At 31.0% G+C, this 12,186-nt stretch overlaps 2 non-coding genes across 2 annotated transcripts; both read left to right on the top strand.

Moving 5' to 3' along the window:
- TRNAE-UUC (transfer RNA glutamic acid (anticodon UUC)) lies at positions 1-72 on the top strand. The gene has a single exon. It is a non-coding gene; the product is annotated as a tRNA-Glu (tRNA).
- Positions 73-363: 291 nt separating this feature from the next.
- Positions 364-435, top strand: TRNAE-CUC (transfer RNA glutamic acid (anticodon CUC)). The gene has a single exon. It is a non-coding gene; the product is annotated as a tRNA-Glu (tRNA).
- The last annotated feature ends 11,751 nt before the right edge of the window (positions 436-12,186 follow it).

Below are 12,186 nucleotides of genomic sequence, written 5' to 3'. Positions count from 1 at the left end.
TCCGATATGGTCTAGTGGCTAGGATACCTGGCTTTCACCCAGGAGGCTCGGGTTCGATTCCCGGTATCGGAAAATTTTGTTTTTTGAATGATGTTATTAGAATTCACTTTAACATTTTGTGGATAATAACCAATAATGAATTAAAAGTTATACATAACATTAAAATGTTTATATTCTCGATTGATTTTTTAATTCTGTTGTATTAATATATTACTTTTGTTGTATTTTTAATCATTGGAAACCCATTTTATTTTATTTTTTACATTTAAATTTTCCATATAAAAAATATTAGGAAATCATTAAAAAATTTTATTTCTTCGATCCTCTTTATTATTATATCTCTAGATTACCAAACTTTCATCATCCGGTATGGTCTAGTGGCTAGGATACCTGGCTCTCACCCAGGAGGCTCGGGTTCGATTCCCGGTACCGGAATAACTTTTAGTTTTTTTTTGGTATTTTAAAACTAGATAAAATTGAACGAATTTGAAATAATGAAAAATTAAATTATTTTTGATTTATTGTTTTTATAGTATGGCGTTTCGTTGCTTCGTAAATATATCTTTGGTGTTGAGAAAGGATAAGTTATTAATATTTAGCAAAGTAGCACATAATAAAAATAATTTTTTTTATTGTAAACCACATAAATTAATAGTTGATATTAGTTAATATTAGTCCTGTTTGAATCATAAAAAATAGTTGAATAATCATAAAATATTGACGATTGCGAAAAACCTTGCTATTCTATAAAATAGTAATTAATATTTTAAGAATATGTTATATTCAGGATAAAAATATCCGTGTATTTATCTGTAAAAGGATAGTCTGATAACGGGAATCGAACCCGAACCTCCTGGGTGAAAGCCAGATATCCTAGCCACTAGACCATACTGGACTGTTTTATTTATATTTCAAGTAAGGAAGAGACTAATATCATAAAATAAAAGCAAATAATACATGAAGAAACACGATTTTAATCTAAAAACATCATTTACAACCTGTTTATAACCTCTAATTATTATCACTAACGACGACTTGAAAGTTTAACACATTGTTGACATTTAATAAAAAGGTCGTTCCAACGCATCATATAGCATTCTGTATCTTTTTAGATTATTAAATCAAGAGTATCTATGACATGCATTGCCTATTTTATTGAAATGACTATATTTGGATATTTTACTACCTCATTATGGATATTCTCGAGATTTCCAAAATTATTTCCTTCATTGATTTGTAATTTGACAGAATTATTAGAGCAAATCCTATCCAAAACGGATTTTTTAACGTCTTGTTTGCGAACATTGTATTAACATTATTATAACTTAAATTGAAATTATTAGATTTTTAATCTTAGATCAATGTTTGAGTAAATTGACCAATTTAAATATTGGTCAATTTATTCCTTTTCAACTTTTCGAAAAGATACCTGATGAAACGCGCTTATATTCCACTGTATTGTAGTCAGTGTTGTTGTACAATAACATATTAACTGCTGACGAAATAAGAAATATCAAATAGTTTTTGATTGATATTAGCGTTGGGAACTATCGACTGAAAACAACTACCGACTGTTTAGTAATTGACTACTTTTTACTATCGACAGTTCCAGTCACTATTTTTGGTTCTATTGATCTTACTACTTTTTACCAGTGACTGTTTCAGTCGATTGTTTTCAGTTTCTATTTTCGGTCGGACTGATTTTGTTACTGTTTACTATCGAGAGTTTCAGTAAGTTCCTGTAATTTTAGGTACTATTTTTGGTTCTACTAGTTTCATTCGACTGATTTTTAACGTTCTGGTTCTCTTGTCATAGCCCCGATCTTGACAAAAATGTACCCAATTTATGCTTATATAGATTTATATGTAATATATATAGTTTTATGATTTTTTTTGGTAGTTTGCTTGTAATTAACAATATATTTATATTAGCAGTATTGTATTTCGATATTTTTCAAGATAGTTAATGTAATAAGGTAAAAAGATTAAAATTGTTAATTATAAATAGTAAAATACTTTTGACTTTTTTTATGGCAATAATAGGTAAATTTGGATTACTCTCCCGATTTTCGTTAAAAAATATTTCCGTTATGTTTAATTTTTATTTAGTATTTATAGTAATTGTACATCTTTAGTTTTTAGGTTTTGTTTAAGTTCTATTGTATTTTATATATTTATTATAGTATATTATTTAAAAATAGCAATTAACGTATTAAAATACGATAAAACATTTGTGGGGTATTATTCCATGAAGTACTAAAATGTAAAATTAACTGATCCAAGTAATTATCTCCGTCCTTTCCTCTCTCACACTTTATAGAGGAAAGGGTTCGCACATATTCGTCTGATATCAGGAATTGAAAAAAACACTCGACCCGTACATTTGACTGAAAATATTAATTACTATTTTCAGTTCAGTTCAGTTACTATTTCCACTTAATATAGTAAATACTATTTACATTCTCTAGTTTTGCGACTATCTACTGTTTCGACTGTTTTCAGTCGATCCCAACGCTAGTTGATATATATTGTTGGTAAAATGATAAAATTAATACTGAAAGGTTTACTTGATCTGTAACCAAATAAGAATGAAGAATATACCCACTTAAAAACTATATGGCAACAGCAAACAGGTATATTTCAGAACCCAGTAAAATAGTTGTTTTGCTGTCTTCGATTAGTGGAGGATCTTGATATAAGTTAAGAAAAGCAAACGAGTTTAAACCATAAGGATTCTTAATTTACTTTGGAATACTAGTTTACTTTATGGAAAGAAGTATCGTTTTCTAGGGAGGGGATAACTAACGATAGTGGGGCTTTAAAACTAATAATACATAAACTCACCTCTGTAGACGCAAATATCAGTATTATTTACGCGATATATCACCTCCCTGCTAAGAAAGAGCAAAGGAATGTATGTGGTCGTTATCCATTTTGGACAGCTTATGACTTTAAAATTATTTGTGAGCAAGGCTTGTACCTTCGTGTGTCAATTTGCCTTTGATGATCTTCCCAATAACACTGCTTGTACCTAAATTTCCATGGTATATTCTGTATGAAATGCTTTCCCTTGTTTTGATGATCCATATTCCGATAGTCGACGGATGAGAAAGTAATGCAATCCTCCTTTGATAGTACACTGTGAACTACAAATTTCTGAGTTCAAAGTTCTAGAAAGCCAGGTACTCTAGCCACTAGACCATGTCGGAACGTGTAGTGAGGGAACCCTGGTCCGAGTATGTGAATTAGAGCAGACCAAACGGTTTATATAGTTTACCAATTTTTTATAAATACAAATAACTGCGGTGAGTTAAATTTAAAATAAAATCGTAGTGATATACATACATATTAAAAAGCATTCCGAAACCGAGAATCTAACCCCAACTCCTGTGTGAAAGCCAGGTATTCTAACCGCTAGACCATATCGGATATATATTTTATTTTTATATATAATTAATTCTGAAAATTTATGGAAACTGCTCGGTCTACATTTATTTCGTATCGTTTAACAATATTATTTTAAAAAGTCACTAAAATATCAATAAAATAATATACAGAGTTTTTACTTTGAATTACAATAATAAACATAAGTTAATCCTGTAAAAATATATATCACAATGCAATAATTTTATTCCAGTGAGAATATGGCTATTACAAAAATGTGTAAATAGCATCTTTGATAAAAGTTAAGATATCATTACACGTAATGCTTTATCGGGATATAAATAAAATGAGGTGTTGGTAAGACAATTTGCTTCTTTTAAATACATTTGCTAAAATAATGCTATGATATACATATAAAAGATTTTTATATTTAAGATTTTACACCATCTAATTATTAGAAAAAATAAATGAATTGTTTGCAATGTCTGCGCTCTATTTCTACTAACATTTCTTTACCACGAAAATATTTAATCAAACAAATTAAGTTGTTAACATATATATGAATATTTTTTAATTGAATGAATTATTTGAATTGTTTATTGGTTTAATCTTTTGCAGATATTTATTTATTTTATTTTTTATTATACTTCAGTCTCCTTTTTGCTAACTAGTGTTTATCTGGTCGAAGGCTTTGAATCAAAATCCTCCTCTATAACCTTACCTACAGACTGGCGAGTGACTAACTTAGAAATCACCCCAGAGGACATCCGGTTTTACCCAGCTTGATTACTGGCGTGACCGAGATAATTTTCATTTTTCGAGTTTTACACTCTTATCTTTTGGACGACGACAATTAGAAATTATAGTAAATGTAAATTTACGCCTATACCCCAACAGGATACGAACCTGCGACTGACGCAGTAGTAGGAGGACTGTCCTATCGCCATAAATACTGCGCCAACCAATTGGTAACATTGGTCACAACATATTGGTCTCGATTATTTTTATTATCGTTGTTAATTTATTTGTTTGTTAATTTACTACCGACTAATTTGTATTTAATTAAAATTGTTGGTTTTCTACTTGCACTTCAACTGCGTATGCTCTAGAACTAATAGTAACTTGTTTTTGTTTTTTATAGTACTACTCTAGTCAGTCATATATTTTGCGCTCTGCTACTTGTGTGGTTTCTTTGTGAAATGGTTGGTGAATAACCTCATTTTTAATCGCTCCGTATTTAGAAACCTAACTTATGTATTTTCTATATTACTAGGGTCTTATTTATAGATGAGACTTAATGAACCATGCTGAATTGCTAGTTGTATCTGCTTAGATTATTAGAGTCTACGGTCGAAGCGAAAATGGATAATTTTGACCTTGTAGATAGTAAACCTGGCGATTTGGCGATCCCTCGTGCATTAGAAAACCATTCCTTGGGGTTTTCTTAAGTTAACCTGTATTTTATAGAATCTGAGCTATTTGAGAGTTTAATTCAGTTGGAGCTACAATTGGTTCCAGAAGTTCGCTAGTCTTCGTACGCGATGTCGTCAGCGAAAACTACTATGTTGACTCTATTTCTGAAGGTTCGTCCATGAACAAATTAAATAGGTCCGGTGCAAGGAGTAGCTTTGGGAACTATGAATTTCGAGAAAGGCTTGGTGAACAAATCATTTTGGAACGACCTGTTTTTTTAGGTGTAATTTTATTGTAATGTTGATAGCATAGGAATACCATAGAAACTACCCTTAAAATATACTATTTAAAGTGGCATATAATTCAAACCATATTCTGCTAGCCAAATTAATATGTATCTTTTAATTATCATATATAAACTAATCCTTATAATTTTGAGATCATATAGATGTTTTGACAATACTCCTTTGATACTCCCCCTACTTCCAATCCGATATGGTCTAGTGGGTAGGATACCTTGCTTTCACCCAGGAGGCTCGAGATCCATTCACGGTATCGGAAAACTTATGTTTTCAATTACAATAACGATTAATTTTTATTGCATTATTGTGAAATTTTTTGTTCTACTTAATTTGTGGTTGTTTTAGAAATTTAACATTTAATAGTGGTTGGCGTGCTGCCGTCATCAAGTAATTGTGGAGGTTTTTAAACGTCATATTAATTTACTTAAAGCCTGACAAATATGAGTTCGGAGGTGCTTACTAAATACAGCGTAGTCAATATTTTTAAGCAAACGCAACTGAGTAATGTTAAAGCGTTTCATTACAGGCATGTATGAGGCGACAAAAAACAATCATGTCACTCAGATTGAGGAAAATAAATCAGAATTCTGCAAATGAATCATCAATTGCAAATGGAATATGGTGACATTTCAAACTGTAAAAGCGAATTTTATGGCAAAATGATTGTAGCTAATTTTATCCTAAAAATATCCTTATCATAATATTGCCTTATTATATATTATATTAATTATATATTTTAATAGTTATATATTTTTGTGATTTATATATATTATAATAATGATATATTACAATAATTTTAACAAACAGATTAAGCAGTTTAACAATTTAAAATAAAATTTGGATAAACAAAGTCAATATAAATTTATATTTTAATACATTTACTATTTCTTAAAGTATATAATTACTGCAGGTTTTCAGCAAAAACGCGCTTTAAAGGTAATTTGAAAGAGCTTTAGTGCACTGCAATCATCTTGCCATGCGATTTAAACTTTTACAGGTCATGTACACAATATTTATAATAATAAATACTTATTACACAATCTGCCCAATGATTGTTCAACCGCTGAGAGTACATAAAAAATTTATAAATGCATTAATCATATTTCACTAGATAATATTTTATTGTTTAATGATTACAATCACCCTTATTCTGATCATTTAAGTGGTATTAAAGGCTAAAAAATAATTTTCATGAAAATGTTTCATTAAGCTTGCATTTAAATAACAAATAAGCGTAACAAAGATCGGTGGTCCTTTCATTGTCGTTTTGTATTAGCAATTTTTAAATTGTTAATGTTAAATTATTCATTGTTTTAAACTAGCTATTTTGCAATTGTTAAAGAATATGCTAACAGCCAGTTTAACTTTCTCGGCACAAAACTAATAGCCCAATCAAAATATATGTATCCCAGTGCTCAACATTAAAGAAACAATATAATATCATTATATCATTATATTTTTAATAACATACTTGAAGCTTCATGTTATATTTGGAGCGAATAGATGTTTTACTGTTTCTGTACCAAAGTGGATGATGCCATTACTAGTTTTGTAGACACTATAATGTGTTTTTCGTTACTTTTAAAATATACAAGTGACCTGCAGTGAAAATCACTCAGGAAACATATTTAGACCCGTTATAACCAAGTTTATTTTTAAAGAGCCTATTTCTGGTTTAGCACTCGAATATTGGGGTCATCGATTAAGTAAAAGGATTTAATTTTCTTACACCATTATGGTTTAGAATGGTAGACTATAATAACGCGAAAAATCTCATACGAAATAAGGTACTTTAGATGTGGGGTATCGAATCGCCATTTCCTGTAATTTGATTCATCAACAATTGGCTATATCATATTAATATTTTTATGATCGAAAAATTCTGTTTCAGAATGTGGTTGACCTGGTTACATTTTTAACATTTTTAAGCGTGTTGTAACACAATATTATATTATTCTTTATTATATACCTCTTGTATTGTATTAAATCTTAATAGTAAATTAACGTATAACAATTATATAAATTATGTAAATTAAGGGGTTTCCGCTAGCTGAACATCGATATTGTCTCTGCATCCAGGTTTGAAAGACAGTATTGAGAAATATGGGGTGCTTGCGTATATTTAGATCAGTAATATTCATTAGAATTGATTGTTAGATTAGAATTAATGTAAAACAATTATTCTCTGCATCCAGGTTTGAAAAACAGTATTGAGAAATATGGGGTGCTTGTATGTATTTGGATCAGTAATATTCATTAGAATTGATTGTTAGATTAGAATTAAGGTAAAAAAATTATATAAAATATGTAAATTAAGGGCTTTTCGCTAGCTGAACATCGACATTGTCTCTGCAGCCAGGTTTGAAAGACAGTATTGAGAAATATGGGATGCTTCCATGTATTTAGATCAGTAATATTCATTAGAATTGATTGTTAGATTAGAATTAACGTATAACAATTATATAAATTATGTAAATTAAGGGCTTTCCGCTAGCTGAACATCGACATTGACTCTGCATCCAGGTTTGAAAGACAGTATTGAGAAATATGGGGTGCTTGCGTGTATTTAGATCAGTAATATTCATTAGAATTGATTTTTAGATTAGAATTAACGTATAACAATTATTCTCTGCAGCCAGGTTTGAAAGACAGTATTGAGAAATATGGGATGCTTCCATGTATTTAGATCAGTAATATTCATTAGAATTGATTGTTAGATTAGAATTAACGTATAACAATTATATAAATTATGTAAATTAAGGGCTTTCCGCTAGCTGAACATCGACATTGTCTCTGCAGCCAGTTTTGAAAGACAGTATTGAGAAATATGGGATGCTTTCATGTATTTAGATCAGTAATATTCATTAGAATTGATTGTTAGATTAGAATTAACGTATAACAATTATATAAATTATGTAAATTAAGGGCTTTCCGCTAGCTGAACATCGACATTGACTCTGCATCCAGGTTTGAAAGACAGTATTGAGAAATATGGGGTGCTTGCGTGTATTTAGATCAGTAATATTCATTAGAATTGATTGTTAGATTAGAATTAACGTATAACAATTATATAAATTATGTAAATTAAGGGCTTTCCGCTAGCTGAACATCGACATTGTCTCTGCATCCAGGTTTCTAAGACAGTATTGAGAAATATGGAGTGCTTGCGTGTATTTAGATCAGTAATATTCATTAGAATTGATTGTTAATGTTATGTAATCTAAACTAAACGTAAAATTCGTTGATTTTGACATTTCATTACACTCATTAAGTTGTTTTTTCTTTTGTTGCATTTTTTTAAATAAAATTTACTTCTGAAGCCCGTCAAGCAGATTTAAAAATATATGCTGATGCTGCTCCATTATATCCCAATTTTCAATTTTGGCTTAAACGATTTAAAAGTGGTGATTTTGATCGCAATGGTAAAAAAAGTACAAAAGGCCTGGAGGACCAAAATAGTTCAAAGACTATGAATTATAAGACTTATCGAACGAAACCCAGCTCATACTCTCAAAGAAGGTTCTTCTGTGTGACTGGTAGGACATGAAGAGCGTGTTTTATTATGCACCATTACGAACTGATCAGACAATTACTGTATAACGGTACAACCAACTTATTTATTTCTCAACCAATACGCTGATGTTGTTGTATTCCAATATTCTTCACCAAATATTGCCACAGTTGGCGATTGGCCGCAACCTTTTTGGCATCAGAAAATAATAGTTTCCTATTTTTTAGATCGATTTCTATAGTCTTGATCCATGTATTTTCAGAAGCTGATCGCTAGGTCTTTCAGTTATAAAAATTGAAGATATAGAAATGCATGGAAGAAAGTATTACCATACTTATATATAATTATAATGTATATTAATTATAAATATTAGTTAGAATGAAATTATGCAGAAGTTAAATTACAAACAATCTTAACCTAAGATTTTTACTAATATACTAATTTACTAATGATGACGAGAAGTAAATGCGTACATAAAATTTTGTAGAATTGATGAATACAAAGAGTTTTAGACCTACTGTTTGATAGATGACCATACGACGTGTGATTTCAGACGAGTGTCTGCTGTTACAGACGGTACGCTATGCGCTTCCTCATGGTACAGAACTTACGACTTTTTCTTTTCTCGGCGACCTGTAGATTCTTGATGTTTGATGACCTAGTATCGGTAGGTTTCCTAGTAGTTTATTTATTTGACCGGTGGTGATTCGACCACTTTGGTTTGTGACCGGGTTGATCTGACCGGGTTTTTCTATGTACGACTCTTTATTTTGATAGTTACTAATAGTGCTTTATAGAAAAAAGGGTCTGCTTCACCAAAAACTGATGGTTTCACCATAGATTGATCGTTTCACCACGTACTTGTGTTGTTCGACCACGAATTATCTTTCACCACGATTGCATAACTGGTAGGGTGGTTTGACCGGCGTTGGCTATAATAACGATAGATTTTCTATTAGATGACTACCCTCAATGACAGATTGTTCCATATAAATGGAAAATATGACTGTTCTACTTCTAGGAGATTTGGAGGCTTGGTTGGTGCATCATCTATACGGCTCTATTGCTTATTACCCCAATTAATAATTTCCAGCTTTAAGAGTATATAAGGCGTAAAGTCCCCTGCGCGGTCCTCTCAAATTTAAACTCGACCATTTGAAATCATTACTCGATGATTATCCGTGTAAATCGGAAGAACATACGGAATTGTTTGGAGTAACAGAAGAAACCATTTCCAATCGCTTGAAGAATATAGGCATGGACCAAAAGCTTAGATATTTTCTGCTGTATGAATTGAAGTCAAGAGACATTGAAAAGTTTGATCACGTATAAGACGCTGCTTCAACGGCAGAATCGGAACGATTTTTTGCATTAACATCAATGGTAAGGCCAAATATCCATGGTTCCAAGCTAATGCTCCGTATTTGGCCGGATCAGCTTGTTGTGATATACTATGAATTACTAGAATTGTTCCTTCTAATGACTACTTGTTCTGATATGTGAGCTGTTTGTGCAGCGCTTTACTTCTATGAATATACCAAAAAATATGTCGACACGTAGATGGCTTCAAAAATACATCGTTCTTTCGAGAGGGTATCCGTAAATTGTTTGAAAGTTGTGAAAAAGTTTGGCTTTCCATAGATAATACTTTGAATAAAATACATTCAACCAATTTTTCACAATTGTAATACAATCAGTACGTGTTGAAATAATTGTATCTCAATATGCCCACTAATATTAAAAATGTTTTCTATTATAATTTGAACATTAACAAGTATAATTCGATCCGAAAATTGTATTTACGATGACAACTAATAAAATGTGAGGCAAATATAACCGAATCAGTAATGGAAAATGTTTATTAAATCACATTGCGCGATTGGGGACAAAAAATGCCATACAGCGACATACCAACGGCAGAACAAAAGTAAATACAGTTTAACGTCGAACCCGAAGAAAATAAACCTTCACTTATCTTTACGTTTAGCACCGGTTTCGGTAAAGATAAAAAATTCGAAAATATTAAAGATAGGATCTGGTTTCAGCAGGCAAGCAGTTCAGCAGCCAACAAGTATCCTTTACGTTATGCTATTGTGAGCATAATAAAGTAGCAGTTTTATTACGAAATGGTGGCTATAAATGATATTCATTAGCAATAAAGTTAGAAACCAAACGTTAAGGCTAACGGTACCGATCGTGGTCCAAGCCTGGCGATTTTTCCGCCGACGAAGGTGGAAATTAAAATCTGCCAGTCCGGACCGCTTCCGACGTTGAGGAGTTGATTAAATTGAGCGTGCGAGAGTGGTTTAGCCTAGAAAATGGTTCCGTCAAGTCGAAATGGGGATACCGTCGAGAAGCTGGCGGACGGTTTCGATTTTTTCCATAGCGGATAATCGAAACTGACAGATTCATCGACTAACTATATCTATCAAGCTTATAATAAAACGTAATAAACCTTTTTTTTATGATATCTTAAACACTGTTAAATATTCCATAGGTTAAATGTTCTTGTCTGGTAAAATCGCAAAATCAATCAAGAAAAATACTAACTATGTTGAAATATCTTTAACATCCGTTAAGAAATTATGTGATAGGGCATTAAACAAAAAAATATTATTTTAATTAAATATACAAAAAAATTAACAAAGCGACACTGAAGTTTCTATCCTATTAGAAAACAGACTAACCCATCTCACTTGTTCGCCATTCAGGTAGTTTTAAAATACAGCAGGATAGTCAGGGCCGTAATACATAACATATGTATTGTGGTGTTATTAGATCAAAACCAGAACCAAAAACCAACATTCTTTCTACAACCGATATAGAAATGGTTCGATATTCGATTCTGCATTAACAAATCATACAATTTTATAAATCAAGTGCACATTTTCGTTATTTTTTGTATGGAATGATCTTTGTACGAAAGTCGGATTGTCAAATTTTATTTTAAATATATCTCAAATAATTTCCCTTTAAAATAATACTCATTCTCAGTGATACTCAGCTCTTTTGCTTTTTCTTAGTTTAGAATCATTCACATTGTCTTTGTAAATATTATTGAAACTTGAATTGACAGAGAAAGCAATAGTTTCTTCTTACCGAAACATGCTCTGTTCTCCGCTAGTGCTCTGCTAGTAGAAAATAATATTGTTAAATCTAGCGAGTGAAGAAACTTTTAAAAATTGGTTTATGATATTTTTCAAAATTAATCATTAAAAATTTCGACAGGGTGATTGTTCCCTTTAGTTATAAAACAATCTAGATTGAGTAAAATTGGTTGTTTTTTGGAGTGGTATCTGAATTGGTTTCAATTTAGCCGGTAGACTTGTTGCTCTAAAATATAATAATAATAACAACAGGGCCAACAATAGTGTAGAATCTCATAATACCGACTCAAAATTATATTATATATAAACGTTTTTTAGAATATATCTAGAGCCTGTGTATTCATGCCACAAGCATCGCAGTTAACGCTATATTAGAGTTTATGTTCTTTACAGGCTATACCTTGGAAATATTGGTAAAAATAGTGCCATTCAGAAAAATTTCAAAAACACTCTATCGGACTAAGGTACT

The sequence above is a fragment of the Rhynchophorus ferrugineus genome, unplaced genomic scaffold, assembly GCF_030347505.1.
Source record: "Rhynchophorus ferrugineus isolate W39M unplaced genomic scaffold, kcgeb_rfMv2 rfM2, whole genome shotgun sequence".
Taxonomy (NCBI): Eukaryota; Metazoa; Arthropoda; class Insecta; order Coleoptera; family Curculionidae; genus Rhynchophorus; species Rhynchophorus ferrugineus.
This window is presented reverse-complemented; position numbering and strand designations above follow the sequence as displayed.